Here is a 23,333-nt window from a genome sequence, read left to right on the forward strand (position 1 = left end):
GCATATGACACAGAAATGAGAATATACTTTGCATGGTCTGGGATGTAGGATAAAGATGCTTGTGGCTATTTGAAGGTACAGGCCTGCTGAGAGATTGATAGGTGCTTGGATGAGGAAGCAGTACTTGCTGGAGTCTCTTTGTGGTCATTTGTCACTGGCTACAGCCTGCCTGGGGGCATCACCCAGGCAGGTGATACCTGGCTGCATCTGTGCATCTCAGACAGCCCAGATTAATCTGGAATGAGCTGGGTAGCAAAAGTAATCTTTTTTGTAGCATTTGTGACAGGGACCAGAAGATGATGAAAACTACAGCAGTGCTGATTGACTTAAGGTTTGTGACTAATGAATACATGTGACTTGTTCTGACAAATTAATAAAGGAAACAATTAAGAGTTAACACAATAGCCCTTCCTGTAAGAACACCAAACATAATGTTGAGCTCTTTGTAGAAGTTACAGCCCAAGGAGAAGACATGGCACAAAATGGCCAAGCTGTCAGGTGCAGACATGACATGTCAACAGGCTGCAGCAAGTGCCCTGTTCACCTTGGGTCCACCTTGTTCCAGTTTGAATTGTTTGGGCTGGGCTCTGATTTGGGCATACTTTTGTGGTTTTTAGAACAGGAATCACTACCCGTACAATATACCTGCCATGCCAAGTAAATAAATTTCAGATCATGTCACTGCATGAGGTAGTTGTAACAATTGCATGTGACACCATGGGAGTGAACCATCCCCAGGGCTGCACTGAGTTGTGTTTCCAGGAGAACCTGGGAACAGGGCATTTGAACAGTGTTGGCAAAAGCAAGGATCAGAGGGTCCCAACAAATCTAGCAGTGTAGGTCTACTCTTATGACAATATCTGTAGGAAAGAATGTGTACACTCCTCTTCTATTGGTATGTGTATTATATCAGGCAGGTTAGAATCATAAAATCATAGAAGCATTTAGGTTGGAAAAGACCCTTAAGATCATCGAGTCCAACCATTAACCTATCACTGCCAAGTCCACCACTAAACCATGTCCCTAAGTGCCACATCTACATGTCTTTTAAATACCTCCAGGGATGGTGACTCAACCTGGGCACCCTGTTCCAATGTTTGATACCTCTTTCAGTGAAGAAATATATCCTAATATCCAATCTAAACCTCCCCTGCTTCATGGCTGCTCCCAAGTTATGACTCTTGGGACTGTATGAAACTAGCAAACAGTCCAACCCTATTGGTGTTTAATGACTTTTGGGGTTTTTTTTCCTTTTTCTGATGCCTGTGTCTGTCAACACACTAATATCTATTGCTATACTGTATTGTCAAGAAAAGCTAATTTCAGTAATTTTTCTGTTTTACTTTGTACTGAGTTGGTTTTTGGAAAGTGGTCCTGCTTCCAGAAACACAATCATATCTAAAGATAGGATCCATCTTTTACTCAACAACTCATCTCTCATTTGTCAGCACCATAGCCCAAGATTATATTTCAAAAAGATTCAGTTTTGTATGGCTCTGCACTCATGAGGCTCTGCATTCATGAGGCAGAAACCTGTTCTTGTCTATGTGAGAACTTCAGCTTATGTACACTACATTTGGAGGCTTTGCTGATGCTGACTTGATTAACATGCAAATAGTTCTTGATGTCTCTGCTCAAATTCCTATCACCTTTGTCCCTCAAGATAACTGTTTCTCCTGGTTAAACAGCAAAACTGGATGTCAGTATTTCCCAAGATGTTAAATTTAAAAAGACCGAGCCCATATTTACCAATTTCTCCATTTCTAATGCGAATCCCCAGCAGATGAAACTCCATCTGGCATAGTTGTTAACCACATTTTGCCTGCTCTATAATCACATTGAAATTCCACTGCTCCACTGAAAGTATTGCATTTCTCCATCGATACACCTCCAGTATACAGGCATAGGTGATGCCCGTAATACCCAGTTTTCTGTCCTTTTCCTTCTGCCCCTTTCTTTCCCTCTGACAACACTCAACTGTGAGGAAAACAAACATTGCTAAATCCAAATTTCCTTAGAAAGACACATTTGAAATTTCATTTCACTTTTCCCTGCCTTTCTCTCTCTCTCAAAGAAGAATGAATCTGAAAATAAAATGCCTGTCAGACTCTCCACAACTCGGGCTTTTTTGCGACCACTGCACCTCATTTCTCCCTTTCATCTACCTCCAACACAGCTGCCACTGCTCATTCTGGACAACAGCTACCACAGCCTGCAAGCATATTTTAATTCCATTGGGTACCAATCCCTGCTCTGATGCTGCGGCTCCTCCTGCTGACTGCATCCTCATTTCTCTCCCAAAGCTGCAGAGTCTCTCTGTCAGATATAAAGGCAGCTGGCCCTTACGATTCAAACCTGAAGAATGGTGTCTTTAACGATTGACCATTGCAGGCACTATAGTTGTTTTTATCACAAGAAATAGAATGTATCAATCTGTATGTGTTAACACTGTAGGAGACAAACATGAATAGCTATAGTCATGTTTTTTATAGGTAATTTCAGTGTATTGGTAAGATTTGCAGTATATTTTTATATTCTATGACTCTTGCTAGCCTCTTTTTAATAACCTAAATCAGATACCTAATTTATCTGATTTTTCTAGTGTTTCTGTATGTACTTTTTCCAGAAAGAAATATTTAAAAGCCCTTTAAAGTTAATAGTTTTGATCCATAACTTTGTAATGGGGTCATATTTCATTTGGAAACATTCAACTCCTTCTTCCCAAGGCTTTCAGCTCATTTTCATCAGATCAATAGGAGTGGTTGTGATCATGAACTATGTATAAAGGGCGTGCCTACATCACCATGTCTGAAGCATTGTGTCAAGGTATCCAAGCTAATGTTAAACTACCTACTCTAGTTTCAGTGATTTTAAAGTGACTACAGATTTATTTGAGTGTTTAGCCACCTTTTAGTGCAAAGTTATCACAGATATGTCTAAATTACCCTTCCATCATAATCAACCCATAGCAGTAACTGTAGCAGTGGTCTAAACATGAATGTAAGGTGATGAAGTTATATATGCACTGCTAGCTGATTACCCATAAGTGCATGCATTACAGTAGCAAGGTAAAATGACATTCCCTACAGAGACAATATGGGGGTTTTAGATTTTAAGACTACTGTCTCTCAGCATTTACCTCTGTTTAAAATGTAAGTACATAATGGAAAGAGAGAAGTCTTTTAATATGTATGTATGTTCTCAGTCAGGCTCTTTTTGGTTCCAAAAGGCTCACTATTTCTTTATTTCAAAACTATAGTTGGATATGAGTGATCCAGGACACAGAGACACCTATATTTACTGACCTGTTGCCTGGTTAACTCAAATCCAGCAGTTAGGATGTGAATTACATTAAAACTATAGCAACCACTGAATATTTGCCTAAGGTGCTCAGGTTGTACAGTGATTTGTTTAGAGGCTTGTGATGTGTTTGAAAGGTCAGTCTTTACTGTGATGGCTACTTCTCTAGTGTGACTGTTGCCTGAACTAAAGCTAGCTTGATAAGACCTATGCAGGCTTCATTCTGTGTGGTGCAGTCCAAACAGTGATGGAATCTGACAACACGTTATACAACAAAGATTTACTGAAGCAGTAGGGAAGATGAGCAACAACTTACCCGTATGGCGATGCACCCACAACTAGTAATTTGAGAGGAGCTTAGTTCCTTTCTATTTCCTTGGTGACTAATGTACTTTCCCTGCAATGCACTTTAGATTTACAGTATTAGTTTTTACTGACACATATCACAGAACTGCTTAAATCTGTTAAAATTATTCTAAATGTGTTTTAAGTCCAAGCAGTATGAAGCTCCCTACTAAATAATAAAGAGGAATATATGGTGGAATTTCCTTCTTTGTCCACAGAACAGTATCTTGAACTTCGGTCTATTAGATGAGTTGAAGACAACATTTGTCCAAAGCATCCCTCAAAACATATAATCTTTAATATATGTTAAGTTGCAACAGAATCCCTGCACAAACAGAAATATAAGATTTTACAGACACACACAAATGCATGCATATATGTTGTAACTTGTATGATTCACAGAGGACTGACTCCTGCTAAATCTAATTTGTAATAACTCTGGATGTAAGTGGGCACATTTCACTATTGCACTCCTCAGAGTAGTTTAGGCTCATCCCATGGAAGAAATTAAAAGAAATTTCAAGTTTCAAATTCAAAAGTCAAATTTCAATCTACTCAAAACAATTCAAAGATGTATGTCATCTAAATTAGTTACTTCTAGCAATGCAAACTAGCATCTTTTTTGCTATCTTTGCTGCACTCATTCCTATCTTCAAAGGGTTCTATTTTTTTTTTTTTTTTTTTAAGAGCAGGGTGAATGCCAAAATGTTCTCTTTGTGGGCAAGCAAACACTTTTAGTTCATCAGTATTTGAATGATGATCAAACCATTCTGAGCATCTCTGAGAAAAGCCTTTGTCCCTAATAACCTCTTGGACTGAACTGAAGCTTTAAATCACAAATCCAATATGAAAATGTGAAATGAAGATTTAAATGAAAAATCAAAACACAAAGTGGGATTTTTTTTTTTTTCCCTTTTGCTGTTCTTTTCCCTTACTTGTGTTTGGTTTTTTTCTTGAAAAAGTGGTGTTTGTTGCCTGAAAGAAGCTGATAAATCATAGAAGCTTTTCCATCTGGGAAAGTTTTACTGTTCCAAATCTCCAGACTCACATTGGTCTTAATTCTCCAGTATATTAAAGGCATAAAGCCATTTTAACAGACACTGTCGGATTATTTCAGTCAAGGGGGATTCTCTGATGATGAAGAGCTGCCATAGCAATGCATTTGCCTTCCCATATCCTTTTGGTATAGAAGATGTACATGTGGAAAAGGTTGCAATTCTGACTTCCCTGTTTTTCACTAGCTTGTGGCTGCTAAAATGCATTGTTGGAGTCACTGGCTAAGGTCACAAACTGCAAATGCCCAAGAGCTGTTCTAACCTACTACAAGCATTAACATTTTTATAACCCTAAAAACTGTGTTATGCCTTTTTTTTTTTTTTCCCTTTAAATTATTACAACTCTTCTTTGGACATATTCTGCAAAGAAGTGTAATGCAGAAAGCAATATGGAATTGGGATGAAAGATATGTCCTTACTTCATCCTGAGCCTTTTCAAAGCAAGGACGAAAAGAGGCAGAAAAGCAAGTGAAAGTTTTTGAGTTCCTGAGCTCTGGCTAGTACCATGACCTAAAGTAATAATTCCCTGCTCTATAATTCCACTATTGAATGTATTTCTATTATGATTTTGAAGAAACTGAAACTAAACCATTACAGGCATGGCAAAAAATTCTTTTCCTGTCATTTGTAAATCCATATCTATTTCTTTCTCCTGTGAAGGGATAGGTGTGGAATCTTCCAAGTAATTGGGAGAAAATAATCTGTAAAATAATTATTTGGATAGAGAATATTATCCATTACCTATTTAACACAATCAGCTTTTTAAAGACACCTTTTAACGGAAATCTGTTAGAGAGCTACTTACTGAGCACTAAAACTCAAAATGAGCCTTCACTGAACTGTTGCTACCTGGCTCATTATTACTTCTTGAAAGATTTCTGGAATTTCCATCCTTGTATTTGTTTAAACATGAAATATTTCTTTCAAGAAAAAAAAAAGTTAATAGGAAAATGTTCCAGCAAGTGTGTAGCTAACTATCTTGGACACAACTAATGATATGGACATGCAATCACAGGTTTTACTGTGTCTTAGCAACCTGTTATCCAAGTTATTCCAACCAATTTTGCAGCTTGCCTCTTGTAGTAATGTCTGTGCTGTACTGCTAAAGCACATCAGATAAGCTTTCTTGCTTACAACTGTTTCAAACAGGTTTATGTACGTGTAGACATAGAGGGTGAAAGAAAGAGCAATAAAAGCTCCAATCCTGCAATTACCACTCTGATAGCAGATTCATGGGCCTTGGCTGAGCCCATTACCTCTAAAATCCTAGAAAGCAACAGAGATTCCATCAGAACACTACACAGAAGTGGAACCTGTCCATGCAGAACCAATTGTAGGATAAAGGCTATATATATTTCCAAGGAAGCATGTCTAACAGTCTGCTCACTGAGTTGCTCAGTCAGAAAAGGTAGCTGCTTGCCAATTTAATTTTCTATTACATTTTCCCAGTAAAGGAAGCTATTGATCTGAAAGACATGGCTATTGGTAGACTTCCAGAAAAGGAGAAGGTTGATGGGTTTTGCTTTTGTTTGTTTTTTTTTTTTCTGAGGGATAATGACATGGTAAAACACAGGGTTTGCTTGACAGACTTGATGACACCACATTTCAAACTGTCTAGAAAAATAGACATAATTTAGAACCTACCAGATTCCATTCAGTGGGATTTATTTTATTATGGCTGATACAAGTCACCACACAACATATAGTTCTGCTGCAAAAATCTCAGTTTAATACTTTGCTGAGATTTGGAAATTATGCATTACAATTTACTTCACAAATCCCAGAAATATACATGACCTTATTCTGTGGACCTAAGATCAAATAGATAAATAAATACATTTAATATACATATCCATAATATGCATATAATAAGTGCAGGTACTTTTGCTTTAGGAAATTGCTGTTAATAGAACATCTTTGTATCCATTTACAGTAGCTCTGCTCCAGTTCATATCCACCCCAAGTCAGTGGTACTTGTTACCTTCTAATAAATTGCAAGTAATTTTCATCTTATTTAGCAGCTCTGACAGAAGTCTCAGGAGACTGAGGTTTGAATATGCTATGAAGATTAAACTGAACTTTCACCAAAAGAAACAATTCTTCCATATTTGTCTTGAACACCAATTACATTACCACACATTCATTATTCTGGAATTAATTATATTTTGGAGCTTAACTTATTTTTCAGTTTATTTGGGGAACTATGGTCCATTGAAGTAGTTTGATGTAGCCTTTGCATAAGACTTCTTCCAGAGTCTCATATGGACATGTAGGTGATTCGTTAAAGCTAGACCATGGTTTTTCAGACTACTGACAGACTTCTGATTTAGTTCTTTATTGTAAATGAAGCTAGCAGAAGTTCCCAGTCTCAAAACAGTATTGACTTATGTCAAGTTGCAGAGTGTGATCCACTCAGACCAGAACCAGATAGCAATGAAGTGATAGCAATCATGACATGACCACAGGTAGAAAACAGATGAGTAAGTGAAAAGATAATGATGTTCTTTTCCATTTGATAGGGGTTTCTTGGGTGAACAATTTTAAAATGACATTTTGTTGGAGCATATCTGACCAAACATCTTTAGAAAATGTTGCGATGATTTGATAAACTTGACAACAGGTCATTGACATCAAGGAATATTCTGGTTAAATATAGAGAAAGAGAAAATGATAAAAATACCAAAACCCAAACACAAACTAACAAACACCCCCCCCCCCAAAAAATAAACAAAACCAAGAAAACATAAAAATTGTGAGGTTTTTTCCAAAATAAAAAAATAATTCACTATAAATTTCTTTTGCTTAAAAGTAACATTTGAAGTCACCATAAGAAAAACAATGGCTGTTTCAGAACATGTTCTTGTTATTTTATTTTACTTAATTTTTCAAACTACCTAGCAGTTTATTTCATACTAATGAATTAAAAAATTAGAAGTATGCCTGCTACTCTATCTAGACAGACACTTTAGCCTCTGCTTATGCCGAGGGACATGCTCCTAGGGTGGTTCCAAGAACCCAGTGTGGCAAGTCTTGAGGCTGCTGTTAGAGCACTGTCTGGAAAACAGTCTAGGTTGACTGACTGAATCCTGTGTAAGGCCATAGTGATCACGGCAGGATTTGTTGACTGTCACTCAGGGAGTAAGCAAGCTATGAATTAGGCTCAAGAAGAAAAGCCTAAGAAAAAAATGGAGCATGCTTCCTTAAAATGTCAGAACTCTTCAGGGGAGTGCTGTGATAGTGAAAAATAACGTGGATTCTTTAGAGTTCTCTTGAAAAATAAATATTCTTCTTTTCTTGTAGGCAGTGCTTTCGGGAATACTATTCTGAAAGGTTTTACTCAAATATTCTGCTCCAAAGGACACTGTTTGCAAATATCACCTTTGATTTTTTAACTGAAATGGTTAGTATAACAAGGAAAAAAAAAAAGTGATTGGACTGCCTTTAGCTGAAAGCTGTTCTTGTATGTTGCTATATCAACCTCTCTTCTTTACTAGACTATGACAAGGACAGTGAGACACACAGCTTGCCTTTCTGTTGATTGCATATTCGCCCTCCAAAAGTACAAATTGCTTACTTGCTTTTTTAAGGAGAATTCCATTGGGTTGACTCACTACTACGAGATTATTTTCTTAGAAAAACCTTGTTAGATTTTACCCTCTCAGCAATGCAAGAGTACTTGATACTATATCAAATTGACAGTGCTTAGAGGGAATTAAATATTTTGAGAGTTAAGTGAACTCTGTACAGGCCAGCAAAATGATTAACAGCTCTCTCAATCTGATCTGTCTTCTATGGTGTTTCTTCTGGAAGTAATACTTTGATGCCAAGGGTAGTCCTTCTCTGACAAGGAGGAGTTTAAATTTGCTGTTATGAATGTCTGTCCTTCTCATGTTTCCAGCCTCTTACAATGCCAAACATCAACTATGGAGGGCAACAAATTTTAGAAACACTTCTTCCTAGTAGGAAAGATATGGAAAAAATAAGTGCAAATGCAGTAGGTAGTACTCATTTTATCACAATACTGAAGTGTTTTAAAGTAACAGATTTCAGGAAAACTGGGGCATTCATGTCATCACAGTCTAGATGGGCAATTAAGTGCATAAAGACAAGAACAACGGCACTAATACTAGGGTAATGTAGACACGGCACTGGCCTGAGCTGAATCAGCTAGGACTCAGCTATGAATGTTTAAATCATCCCATCATTTTCATAGACACAATAACTGCAATATCATCAAAATCCATACATTTAAATATACCAAATATTTGATACCTCATATATGCAAGATAAAATTTGAAAACAAAAAGCAACACATGTTTTAAACTACCCCATATACCCCATATCCTCTATAAAAAAACAGCTTGGAACAAAAAAAAGAAGCACACTCTGGGCAGCTGTTCTGAAGCATTTTTAATTAGCAGCATTTTCTTTATATCATTTTGATCACACTATGAATGTTGAAAAAAGTAAAAAAAGACTGTGTTTGTGCCCTCCTGTTGTATGTCACAAAAAAATTGGGATTTTTTGTTTTGTTTTTGCCCACATGTGCCTTTTGGAATGGCTTTGATAGATTGTCTTTGACTGACAAAAAATGTCATGGGCAGAGTTTTAAACACTGTAAATGAAATATGTTTAAAGTCTGAGGGAGAGAAAAAACATATGAATGTAGTAATGCAGCTTTTCACTGAGCAAATCCATTAAAACGTAAGAAATAATCAAAATTCTTTTCCTGCTGTAGCTTTTAACCATGTTTACCTGTTTCCAAGGGAGCATAATAAACAAGTCCTTAGAAAATAATTGTACTAATTATAAGATTAAACCAATATTGGAATCAGTAGCCAACAAGTTAGCACAAATATGATTCTATTTCAAATGGCACTGTATCTCTTTTCAATAACTGGGGAATGTAGACTATTCAACAATAAAATATTATAAAGGAAGAGGCAGAAGGAAGAGCAAGGGAAGAAACAGGATCATGCTATAGTTACTAAGCCTTGTACTGTGTAAATCAGTACAAAAGGATGATTTCAACCAAACTCTGCCAATGTCAGAACTGATTATTATTTATAATCTTCGTATGTAATTTATGATAATTTGTTAATTGTGATTATGCATGTCGTAGGACCACCATGTATTTTGCAGTAGTATCACATATATTTGTCGTGTGTTTTTCACCTTACTTATTTTTCCAGCAAGATTTGTACAAATTCTTCCACCTCACAGGAGCCTAAATAAACATTTAGTGTACTCCTTGAATGGTTTCTGGTGTCATGCATAGCTTTTTTCTTTTGGGGGAGAGGGAAAGAGGAGAGTACAATATATGTTCTCAAACACTGTTAAGATATAGATCTTAATATCACAGAATCACAGAATCGCAGAATCATCTAGGTTGGAAAAGACCTTGAAGATCATCCAGTCCAACTATTAACGTAACAATGACAGTTCCCAACTACACCATATCCCTAAGCACTATGTTGACCCGACTCTTAAACACCTCCAGGGATGGGGACTCCACCATCTCCCTGGGCAGCCCATTCCAATGCCGAACAACCCGTTCTGTAAAGAAATACTTCCTAATATCCAATCTAAACCTTCTCTGATGCAACTTGAGGCCATTACCTCTTGTCCTATTGCTTGCCACTTGGTTAAAGAGACTCATCCCCAGCTCTCTGCAACCTCCTTTCAGGTAGTTGTAGAGGGCGATGAGGTCTCCCCTCAGCCTCCTCTTCTCCAGACTAAACAACCCCAGTTCCCTCAGCCGCTCCTCGTACGACATGTGCTCCAGACCCTTCACCAGCTTTGTTGCCCTTCTTTGGACACGCTCGAGTAATTCAATGTCCTTTTTGTAGTGAGGGGCCCAAAACTGAACACAGTAATCGAGGTGCGGCCTCACCAGTGCCGAGTACAGGGGTAAGGTCACTTCCCTGTCCTTGCTGGCCACGCTATTTCTGATGCAAGCCAGGATGCCATTGGCCTTCTTGGCCACCTGGGCACACTGCTGGCTCATGTTCAGCTGGCTGTCAATCAACACCCCCAGGTCCCTCTCTGACTGGCAGCTCTCCAGACACTCCTCCCCAAGCCTGTAGCGCTGCTGGGGGTTGTTGTGGCCAAAATGCAACACCTGGCATTTGGCCTTATTGAAACTCCTACAATTGGCCTTAGCCCATCGCTCCAGCCTGTCCAGATCTCTCTGCAGAGCCTCCCTACCCTTGAGCAGATCAACACTCCCACCCAACTTGGTGTCATCTGCAAACTTACTGAGGGTGCACTCGATCCCCTCATCTAGATCATCAATAAAGATGCTAAACAGGAGTGGCCCCAAAACCGATCCCTGGGGTACACCACTCGTGACCGGCCGCCAACCAGATTTAACTTCGTTCACCACAACTCTCTTGGCCCGGCCATCCAGCCAGTTTTTTACGCAGTAAAGCGTGCGATCATCCAAACCTCGAGCAGCCAGTTTAGTTCTGTTTAGGAAGAACATAATGTAGATCCCCAGCATTTTGTACAGCAGATCAGGCAAGTTTAACATATTTCAGCTAGTGTCTTCCAAACAGCAAAATATATTAAGCTACTGGGTGGCAGGGTTAAAGTAGAATATGGCTTTCTTTCATTTCTAGATCTGGGTTTGAAGATTGAAAGTCAATAAAAAATTAAGGCTTATTCTAATTCTTCAGATCCTAGATTTTTCTCACTGTATTTCTAGAAGAACTAGCTGTGACGTACAGTCATTTTACAAAGCTAATAGAAAATTTTTTGTAAAATCAGAATAGGAAGACTGTTCTGAAAGATGACTGCTTGGCTGTAATTAGCTGTAATAAAGAAACAAGACTTAAACAAAACTTTGATATTTCTCAAGGTTCAGCATGGCCTCTGGAACCTAACAGACGATGCTTTCAAGGGCTGAGCAAAATGTTTGGGGGTGGGGAACAATTATTCCCTTTCTCTTTTAGTCTTATTAAGGTCTGCTTTCCAAGAAGAAAATATAAAAGACATATACAGGCATAGATGCATAAATTTAAATGTTTATAATTGACTTTACTCCTAGAAAATTCAATCAGGTGACCTACCTTTCTCAAAGAATCATTGACAAGTCCTCTGCAGTGTCAAATATGTTGACAGCAAGCATCATCATGACCGTAATTTGTGAGTCATTCTGCCATCTCCTGTCTGGTAAAAGCAAACTGTCCTTGAACACTGAATACTTACTCTCCCACAAAGTGGCCAGTGACTCTCCACTAAGCATAGGATCCCAGAGATGCAAAGAAATGATGCTTTATTTTCTTAGACAAGATAAACTATTCTCTTGTCATCCAGAGAAATCTTCAGATAATTCAATATCACAATCAGGTCTGACCTGACTATTTTACAACTCAAATGTGGCTGGTTTTCCTACAGTTGTACTGAGTCAATGACGCAGTGACTGCTATGCTGTTGAAGAAAAATAGCATTAGCCTGAAGAACAATACAGAACAGTCAAAATAGATTTATTGATTTCAAATGAAGGTAAGATCCTGTGAAATGTAAGGGTTTACTCATTGCATTTAGAGGTCTTAAAGGCTACCTTCCACAGCTTGGTAACACAGGATAAAACATACAACAAAAATGTGTCTAATTATTATTTCATGTTTGTTTTTCCATGTTCATTATTGTGTATTTTCAGAGTGCTACATTTGGAAAGAAAATATAACTCAAAACTGTTTTCACTATACATGCATACAAAGTTTTATCTTCGAGCAGAACTCATCTGGGCAAAAGGTGTCAACCAATCTGAAAATATAACATTGGTGGATTATATAGTTTCCCAATTACGGCATGTAAATGTCATTAAAGACAAGGCTGATCACGGGAGACATACACCATCTACCTCTTCTGCCCTGTAAAATACACCCAAATATATTCTAAATATAGATTTAGCATAACTCATGGTTACTATTATTTTGACTCCTTCTCCAGAGGTTAAACCATGTTGAAAAATCCCAGGCACCTGCTATAGCCTCTAAACTACTGAATATCATGTTTGTTTATTTGTTGGAGTCACCTGCTATAGCTTCTAAACTACTGAATATCATGTTTGTTTATTTAATTTGTTGGGGTTTTTTTAAATTTGGTCTGTAATGGTTCTAGCTTGTCATTTTGTTGTTTTTTTGTTGTTTTTTTTTTTTTTAGATTCTAACTTTAGCCTCTAAAGATATAATCTGAATAAAATAGAAATGCCATTATGTGTGGAACACAATTTTAAAAGGTTAATAGCTCTTTGCACATTGGTAATTTTAGAAATGCACCCAATCTCAGCCAATGTAACAGCTGTTTTTCAAGGATCACTGAAAATATTATTCTGTGCTGAATAGGAAGGTTATATTTCCTACAGCAGCAGGGAAAACAAAATAAAAAAGGAAAGAAAATTTGCTGATCCATAACTTGGTTGAAATGGCTACCATCTACCCAGAGATTCTTCTAGGAATTTTTGTTTTAACCTTGAGTAAAGTAGTGAGAACATGTAAGTCTTGTCATGAAAGCCCAGAAGACAAAGCAAATCACCCATATACCCCTTCTCTACTCTTCCTACATCCAAGAAATTAATCTCTGGTGATATCCATTGGAGAGAAAGCCAAATAAACTGAAAGAGACCAATGGGTAGGGCTGAAATATTGTTTACATATGTTCTTTTCATTACATTTAAAGGCATTTCTATTAAAAAGGGAAGCATACCATAAAGTATAAAAAAAATTGTAATTGTCTTAGTGTGTAAAATTCTGGGCAGGTATTTATGCCTTCCTAATATAAAGCAATATCTATGAAGGAATAGAGCAGTGAGTGTCTTGAGCAGAAATAAAACAGATCAGAGACTTTTTTTAGAGGTCTTGCTGAGTTCTGAAGAGGGACTGGCATTTAGTTTCCTTTGGGTCACAAGACAGTCAAGACTCTCCTGTTTCCAAGAAACTGTGTTAGTCATAAATAATACATTTATTATAACCTATGTAAAAGCACAAGAAAGATGGCTAAGAACATTACAGCAGTTAACTACATGTGCTATTGGGAATGCAGCAAGTGCCAAGCAGCTAGTCATGGTGAACATGGAGGATCAGGTCGTGGGAGGGTTTGGTGGAGCCGGCAGAGGCAGATGAGGGGAAGCAGCTCCTGTCTCAGCAGCACTGTTAGTCTTGATCAGGCTTCATTGCCTTGAAAGATCATATGGTCCCTGGCTAAGGGGATATCACTGCAAGGAGAGGAAGCAGACAGCTTGTCAGCAAGTACCTGTCTCATCCCATGTGGTGGGTTAAGAGGGGAGTGAATGTTTTGAATTGCCCGAGAGCCTGTGTGCTGATGGAAGAGCCGGTCTCTGCTCCACAGAGCTGCAAGGCAGGTCGAGTCACCACAATGACTCAGAGGAACTATTGTGCTGGTGACTTTATTAACTGACCACTTTAGTGAATGAGTGGAGACAATTTTGCAACAATCAACTGATAAACATCCGGGGAACGAATAAAGGCACTTTGGCGATGGGACTGTTTTCCTAATAACCTGTCAACAATCAACCGAATGCAATTCAATTCCTACAAAGCTTATACACATGAATATATGTAAGAGAGAGAGCAAAAGGAGGTAAGAGAAGAAGAGAGGAGGGAGGGATAGGAAAAGGGGACTCACCACCCTTGGATCCTGTGTTGTCTCAGAGTAGCCAGCTTGGTCTGTAGGTGGTGGGTCGACAAAGACACATGGGGTATTGCCTTTATATAGTCTTTCTTGCACATGTGCAATAGGTTGTGCCAGCCATTTTCTCTGGCTTGCATCTGTGCAGTTAGGCAAGTTCTGTCTCTGGGCAACAACAGGAGGGAGGGGGAGACAAATGGCCCAGTGCCCCACCTCCACAGAGTTTGCTTTGCTTCTCCCCTACAGGGCATCCCACTCAAGTTGTTTGAGACATCCTCTTTACGAACTTGTTTATGAACAGTTTGTGACATTACCTCACTAGTGCAAAGAGTGGTCAGGCAAGGGCTTTGTACTGCCTAGTACATCTATTTGGGCAAGATTTCTTTTTTTCACTTTTAATAAAGTATTGTTATATTGGCATTTGTCTAGGGGGTGAATTAGCTCACTAAGCGCTATTTAACATTTAGTTTATTTTTTCCTAGATTTTCCTGTTCCAGTGTAGAGCAGTGTTTCATTAGCAATCCATTTAAATCCCAATACAGCCCTTGTTTCTGTGGCCTCACAAAAAGTTACAATCATATTACATTTGAAGAAAATATTTAAAGAACTAATAATGGTCAAGTGCAAGAACTTGGATCATTGATAGAATTTGTATCATCTTTACAGATTTTAAAGATGATAAAGAAAGCTTGTGAAACTCTGTTTCAGGTGTTTGTCATACGTTTTAGACATGAATTCACTGGCTTAGAAAGGCCAAAAATAGATGTTAGAGGCAGGATTTTTCCAATTATTGATCCAGACCATTAATTGGTCCCTCTCTAGGCAATGGAGAGAGATGAACATTGGTAGAGCAGTATTGTCTCACCTTATTGAAGATGCTCTAAAGCAGACCAGAGGAAACATTACCTAAGACAACTTAATAGTCTCTTTGACTATACAGCTAATTCAGACTTGTACTTGGAAGTAGACATCTGTATATTAAGCTTCTAACACTGCGTGAAATGAATCCTACCTTAAATGCTCAAAGGAAGGCCTGGAAAGGAAAAAAACCCCACACCTGTCCATTTCAGACCTTCACTGAAGATGTGATATAGAAGTTCACAACAGCTCCAGTTCAGATGTTGGGAGGAAACCATTGAACTGGGAACACCTGTCTATATTTTTTGTTGCTTTATATAAATATATTTACATATATATACAACCAAGAAAAAAGATATTTCATATACATAAAGCAACAAAAATACTGAGTAGGAACCACTATATCAAATCTAATGAAGGAAACCAACAGGACTGACATGTCTAAATCAGAAGAAAACTCTATAAATTTTTGTCACTGAGGAATTTTCCAGACTAGTATTTCCAGGTAATACATCATTAGGATCACCAGTGCTTCGTGATAATAAACAATTCTCTAATTTACTTCTACTGATACTCTGCTGATATTTGTCCAATATTAAAATTAGTGACTAATGTCACAAGTAACAATGTATACTAAGAAAAAGATCACAATTTGGCTGTCTCCCAAAATCTCAGAATAATGGAAAATAATTTTTAAATTAAACATTTTCAGTAAGTTATCAAACCTGCCCACATTAAATTTAATATTGCATTACATTAAATCTACTACAGAAGATTAATAGAATGTTTTGGATACTTTAGGATACTTGGATACATTAGATCACAATAAAACATGAAGAGATGTATTCAACTTTTCAATCATGCAAGCAATTACACTGAGATATGAAAATCCTCTTCTTTTCAAAGTTGGAAGAAGATGTCATTTTGAAACTGAAAGGTGTTCAGAATTCCTTCAGCTATGCAGCACACTGGAGTTATGAAAAGAATTTATAAGATTATTCAAAGATATTTACTGTTTGGTATCCTACATGGCCTAGAAGAAGCCTATAGTCAATACAGAAAACAGAGACAAGCAATATATGACCTGTGCTTTTTGCTGAAATTAACAAAATATTACCATGTGCACAGCTTTTACACCATTTCATAGATATACACTCTTACACTGTTATAAGCACAGAGACAAAATATATTTGTTTCTGAACTGAAGCTGCGCAGGATAAAGGAAAACATTGCATTGCTCTTCCTATGGGATTTTAATACGCTACGCAGTTTTGAAAGGGTACGACTCAATTCACAACACTATAAAGAATCAAGTAAGCAAATACTATTGGCTGTTGACCAAAGCAATTAGCTAATATTGATAATTAGAAAACTAAGCAATTAGTTAACAATGTTACTAGGAGCTTTGCTGGGTTGTTTCTGCTGGAAACAGAAACTCCTGCCAAAAGAGCCAGATATCCCTCGAATGCAATTCAGTCCATTCACAGGGAATGTCTATATTGCCTTGTTTCTAGCAAACAGATTTCACTCCTAAATGTTTATTCCTCATGTCTAGCTAAGCATCCCTGCCACTGAAGTGAAAAATTGCACTTTTGATTGTCTTATGTGATGACTAAGTCATCACCCTGAGCACCTTTTAATATGGTTAAAGACAAGCAGCATTATTCAGCTAGTTTTGGGGGTTATATCAATCTGGCAAAAAATGTGTCCTCCAAGACTGCAATTCCCAACAGACACCAAATTGCTCTGCCCCATGGTATGTCAAGCAAACTTTATCTATCCTTTAGTAGCTGTAAAATGTTGAAGACACAGTGAATTATTGGAAATATTGGAAAATTATATTCATATGAAAATGTTTCTACAATTTTTTACAGAAAATTTCCTTGCATTATGTCATGACTTAATGTCATTCAGCCTGACAGATATTTGAGGCAAAGCTTTCTTCAATTTATTCTTTTACATAGAGCCGCTTATTCCAACTCCTTCCAAATCCTCAAAAACCATCCTGCTATATGCCTTTCCTGTTACTTCCTATCTTTGTTTTATATAAGGGCAGAGTAAGTGGAAATATTGCCTAACATTTTAAAGCTAGTCTGAGATTCTGAAACTCATAATTAAGATATAGTTCTCAAAAATCACAAGAGGTGATACTAAAATAAGAGCTGTCTTCAGTACCAAAGTGCAATACGGTGCCAACAGTTCTGATCTGAACTGTATTTCATAGTAAAATTATAAGGATTAAAAAGCAGTAAAGAGATCTAAATAGAGGTCAATCATTAAACAAAACAAAACTGTTGAAGGGTAGCAGTTTAGCTAAATGCTGGTTACAAGTCAGCCTTAGGGTATAATTTTCATTTAAATTCTGGAGCAGCCATGCAGAACATTAAAAAAGAAGCAACTGAATCAAACAACAGCTAAGAACTGTTGAAACAAATCCCCCCAGGGAGGGAGCATTTGCAGCTTCCTCTGGGCAACCTGTTCCAGTGCTGCACCACCCTCACAATGAAGAACTTCCTTACACCTAATCTAAATCTACCCTCTTTCAGTTTAAAGCCATTACCCTTTGTCCTATCACTACGTGCCCTTGTAAAAAGTCCCTCTCCAGCTTTCTTGTAAGCCCCCTTTAGGTACTGGAAGACCACTATGAGATGGCATGGTCACTTCAGTAGGGATCTCAGCGAAGCAAGCAGTGCACACAAGGACACAGGTAATAGAATCATTTAGGTTGGAAAAAGCCTTTAAGATCATTGAATCTAACTGTGAACCTAACACTGCCAAGTCCACCACTAAAGTCTTTTAAATACCTCCAGGGATGGTGACAACCACTTCCCTGGGCAGCCTGTTCCAATGCTTGACAACCCTTTCAGTGAAGCAATTTTTCCTCATACAAGTGGTGGTCCACACACACAAGTGCATAAATTCCTTTAACCTCACTTCTCTTGCATTTCTTCTCTTCTCTTTAGTTCAACAATAACTTTGTCACCTCCTAGATTTAAAGGGGATCTTCCTACATCTTTCAAAAACTCTTTAGGATATGAAGACTGTTCCTTGCTGATTTCTATCCTGAATAAAAACTGAGGTTTTATTAAACAAGGACTGAAGTTCCCTATTATATTCCTGTGACAAAGAATCTAGTAAAGAGCTGTAATTTTTACAGTATCTAATGTTTTGAAGTTAAGGAAGATATTTGAAAAGTTATAGGCCACAAAAAAGAAAAAAAAAATTGAAAAAGTCAGGAAAGCATGAAAGTGACACTACCAGATTTTTTTTTTTTTTTTCATTTGGTAGTAAAAAGGAAAAGAAAGAGAAAGAAATTTAAAAATTTAAATGACAGTTTGATTTAAAAAATCACACAGCATTTAGAAGACAAAAATAGAACCACTTCTGCAGCAAGATAAATTGACATGAATTGCAGAGGTTTTATTGTCAATATAAGTAGTGCTTTTTGTGATTTTCCTTCACATGCCCTGTCTATTCTGAGCTCTAACTTACTTCTGCCTGTACTCAGTTCCTTGGGAGTAACAAACTCCTGCAATCAGCTCCCTTTGTCTCCAACTTCTTTTTCTGCTTTCCTGAATCGAGTACTATATCTTCTTGACTGAGTAGATTCCTTTTCTTTTCTGGCAAAGAATGAGACATTATAGGAGTTTTGCTGACTACAAATAGGAACCAGCAATCTGTCAACTTCTTCACTGCTACTTAAGGCAACAGTGAAGGTTACAGGATCTTTAAAAACAAACTTCCTGATTTTTTGCTCAAGCGATAGAATTACCATGCAGACAATGATACCAGATAAGACACACAAGTTACTCCTCCTCCATCACAGGCTTTACATGTCGCTTTATACATTTTTATGTTAAAGTAGCTGTGAGAACTTACTCAGGTTCTCATATCTTGTCAATACTTACCAAGTATTAGATAAGTAAACGTATTGGCATGTGGCAGAACAGAAAGTGTGGGGATCTTCAAAAGAAGTTTTCAATGGAGTATGTTGGATTAGAACAAGGGAAAAAATCAGACATTGTTTAACATTGATTCCCATGATATTCATTTCATGGGACCACCTGGGTTGGAGGGAAAGCAATTTCTACATGGATGTTGGTATGTGTAAGCAGGGTCAGTGCTTAAGCAAGAGAGGTCTCAAGACATGGTGTCAAAGATGAGTTATACAGTAGGAGGGGAAGGAAAGTTTGCACCTCTACATGTAATCTGAGAAGCTGGTAGGATTTCATAGGCCCTGTCACCTAAATTTCCATCTGATTCTGATCAAACTTTAGGAACGTCAGCACAATACTCTCTGCATATTTTCACCCACTTTGGGGGAGAGCATTTTTGACATTGAGACAACACTATTCTTTACACTGACCGAACTCACACATGGATAACACAGTCCCTGTGTTAAAGCTAAATTTGCTGGTGTAATTTCTTTTGCTATACCTTTAGGTTTTATGTGTATTGAGCTCTTATGTTTATTGCGAGGTTCATTTATTTGGGCACTTCTTCAATTAGTAATATATTAACATCATGACAGATTTTGTGGTTTATGAAATCAATTTGCTTGATTTTGCTTTAGGCAGAGATCAATACTGTATTGTAATGGTATATGGATTCTCAAGAAAGTAAAAACTAAAAAAATACTAGTCAATACTGTTAACTGTTATTCTCATATATTAAAATTTATATGCAGAGAAAATCAAACAGGATTTTGAAACAGACGGTTTTATAGGGGAAAAAAATAATAAATCTTTTTTCTTGATGGTGCATGTCATTGTCATTATGGTATGATTCCAGACAGACCATCTCTACTAAGATATGAAATGCAATTGTTCTAAAACTATTGGTTGGTGAGAAAGCATAATTTTCTGAATGTCAGGAGAGGGTCCAATGATCATGAATCAAAGAGTGAAAATAGGAAAAACTTTTCATCCTCCAAAGACATTAGGGATTTCCTTCTCATGAAGTCATACAATATTACTGAAAATTGCTAAACTGGACTAACCTTTCAAAGAAAAATAAAAACAACTTTATATTGTTGGTACTGTTCACTTCCTGCAAAAATTCAACCCATCTCTTCTCAAGAGTATGTAATATGAAATATTGAATTTTTCTCCCTTACTGTCAGAGTAGCATAATGAAATACACAAGAGAGAAGGAAAGTAATGGTTTATTTTTTGCCAAAGGAATTAAAAACTTTCAGTGAGAACCACTGAAAGTAACATAAAACTAACCTTCAATTAGTTGTTTCAGTCTATAACCATAAAATTATTAAACACAGATTTTCTGTTTGGGTAATCTACTGAAAAATAATTGAATTAGAAGAATAAATAAGAATTTATTAGCAAATACCTTTGTTTAATTGAGTAACCTAGTTTCCTCAGTGACCCAAATAACAACTCATTGACCAGGAACATGCTATGGGAAGTGACAATATGACTTCTGACATACATAATCCTTGTAACCTAAGGATTCAGTATGTCAGAACCAAGAAAAACATTATTTATTTTTCCTATACAAATACAGATTTGGTCTACAGAGATTAGGAGTATGGGCATTACATCTTTAAAATAGATATTATCAAGGGTGAGGATGAAGAAAGCAGCATTGTCTTTAATGATATTTTATGCTTTAAGGTATGGGTATGCAATGCTTTAATCTAAACATCCTATCCCCTGATTGCTAACCACTAGCTGTTAAACACTGTAGCTACTACAGAGACTATCCTGTGGTAGTTTCCATAGTTTACATTTATAGAACAGCATAATTCTTCTGAATAACTTGTTCTCTGAAGAATGCTTTTCACAAGACACTAGGAAAATGCGGTCTCAGTGACAGTTTCTGGCTTTCCTTAGACTTCAGTCTTTGTGAAAACTGCACCATTTAGATCAAATATTTTTAAACAATTGCTTTAAGCATCTCTCATTAAATTGAATTATTATTTTCCAACTGCAAAAAAAGGTCTTTACAGTGCATTGGCTATATGAACAGCTATTGAACACAGGTCTGTGTGACTGATTCTATCACAAGGCGTAAAATTAATCCAGTGATTCCTGCATGTAGCCTAAGAACTGCAGCTGAAATAAATGTTGTATTTGAAGAGGTGCAATTTCTCAATTTAACAACTTCAAGAAGAGAAGGGGAGGGGGAGGATGGGGAGGTACACAGGAGGGCTTTACTACACTCTTTGATAAAGTGCTACACTTATTGAAGCCCATTTTTGTTAAAATTGTAGGATATTTTCCCATTTGTGCTTGCTAAATTCAACCTCCACCTCCCCTTTATCTTGTTATCTGACACCCTAAGGTAACAGGCAGCTCTGACTTTATGACTTTACATCACTAAATCCATGCATAATGTCAGACATTTTTGCCATGACATCACACAACCAGATCACACTGACTGATTAACTATGAAGATGGTCCAAGTCTTTTCCTGTAAGTCCTACAGTGACTGTATTTTTCATGCTTAAAACCAATATTTTTCTTTTGTTCTTGCTTTGACATTAAAAGCAGAAAATTTAGATCAATTACCCCATTTGAATCATGAAACCAAGCTACCTGTCTTTGTCTCTCTACAAACTCTCAACCAAGTTATTGTTAGAATCCATCGAATAGCATTGAACAAAGTGAACTGTCCTCCCAGCTTAAAAAGTTACCAGTTTTCATTCATATTTTTCTGTTTACACTTTTCATTCTAACTTATTTTACAATGCTTATAGGTATTTTAAGTTTAGAATATTCACTTCATTAAATGTAAGCTAAACACTCATTGCAACTGAATTTCAAACCACACACCTTTTTGTAGCCGCCCTAGCTTTATTTATTAGAGTTACTTTCAGTAGCCGCCATCTGAACAGCCACTATTCCCTACCATTTAATGAATCTTCTGTGTATTCCCTATCCTTTCTCTTTTCTTTCTTTCCCTGTCCTAAACCATGGTAATTTACCCTCTTCCTTTCTTCTAGCCTGCAATTTTTCCTTTTTGGTAACAGCGATACATTCCTTTTCACCATAGTGTCAAATTCTTTATCTCTATTAGAAAAAGAATGAATCCCTTAAGGTATTCTAAAATTTATGACTCAAATACACCAATACATACATATTTTTTCCATGAAAAACACACACTCAAGTTCAAATGGTAACTGCAAAGACTAGTCTAGAGCAGTCAGAGATACTGAAGTGAAATAGCAAATGAGAGACAGGACAGTAAAGTCACTAGAATCTTATCTCACAACCAATAGAAAGAGAAATATTTCATTCATCTAAATATCTTAAATCAACCTCCTTCCCTAATCAAAGAAGCCCAGCAAAGATGTGATGGGTCAGGCACAGCTCACTATGAGTAAAGTTTTCCTGCTTTTCATTTTTTCCCATTACTCAACTTTCCACACCTGAGCACCTCAGTACTGTTTTAATGTTTAATAATATTGATATCTTCTCTTCATTCAAATAATTCCATTTGAATAATGGTCTGTGTGCCACAAAATAGGGTATGGTAATGTTGTTTTGTCACCTGAGGCAGTAGACTTCACTTCTCCGAAGAAAGAAATTATCGTTGGATAGGAAACATAATAAAGTAAAGGTTATTCCTGAATTCCTGGAGGGCAGTTGTATCTGTTACACTCATGACATTTTAACTGAAAGTGTGTAGAGCTAATTAGTCAGAAGCAGAAGTGTAATCAATACTGATTTATGAATATTTCCCACATGTAACACTACTTGTTTGGACAGAATAAATTGTTACTTGCATCATTTAATCTCTGCAATTCCTTAGTGTTCTTTGTTCATAAAAATAATAACCTATTTGATTAGAACTGAAAATTTCCAACTGCAGTCATCTGAAACACACATTTTTTCTGCATGTGTATGTACAGATGCTTACAGCTACTTTGGGGCCGTGAAACTCTGGGCTCGGGGGTCTTATATAAGAGGAAAGAAACCAGATCAGCTCCTGACTGAAGATTGCCTGTGATGTTATGAAAATTAGTGTTAGCTAGTTGCCAGTCATTCATCTGTTCTTTTACAGATTAGTTTGTGTGATCGCTAGCCCCAAGCAAGCCTGAGAGTATTAAAAGTGTCACAGTCTTGTAGGCTGACATCCCTTTGAAAGTGAGATATTTCTAAC

Source organism: Strix uralensis, chromosome 2, assembly GCF_047716275.1.
Source record: "Strix uralensis isolate ZFMK-TIS-50842 chromosome 2, bStrUra1, whole genome shotgun sequence".
NCBI classification, from domain to species: domain Eukaryota; kingdom Metazoa; phylum Chordata; class Aves; order Strigiformes; family Strigidae; genus Strix; species Strix uralensis.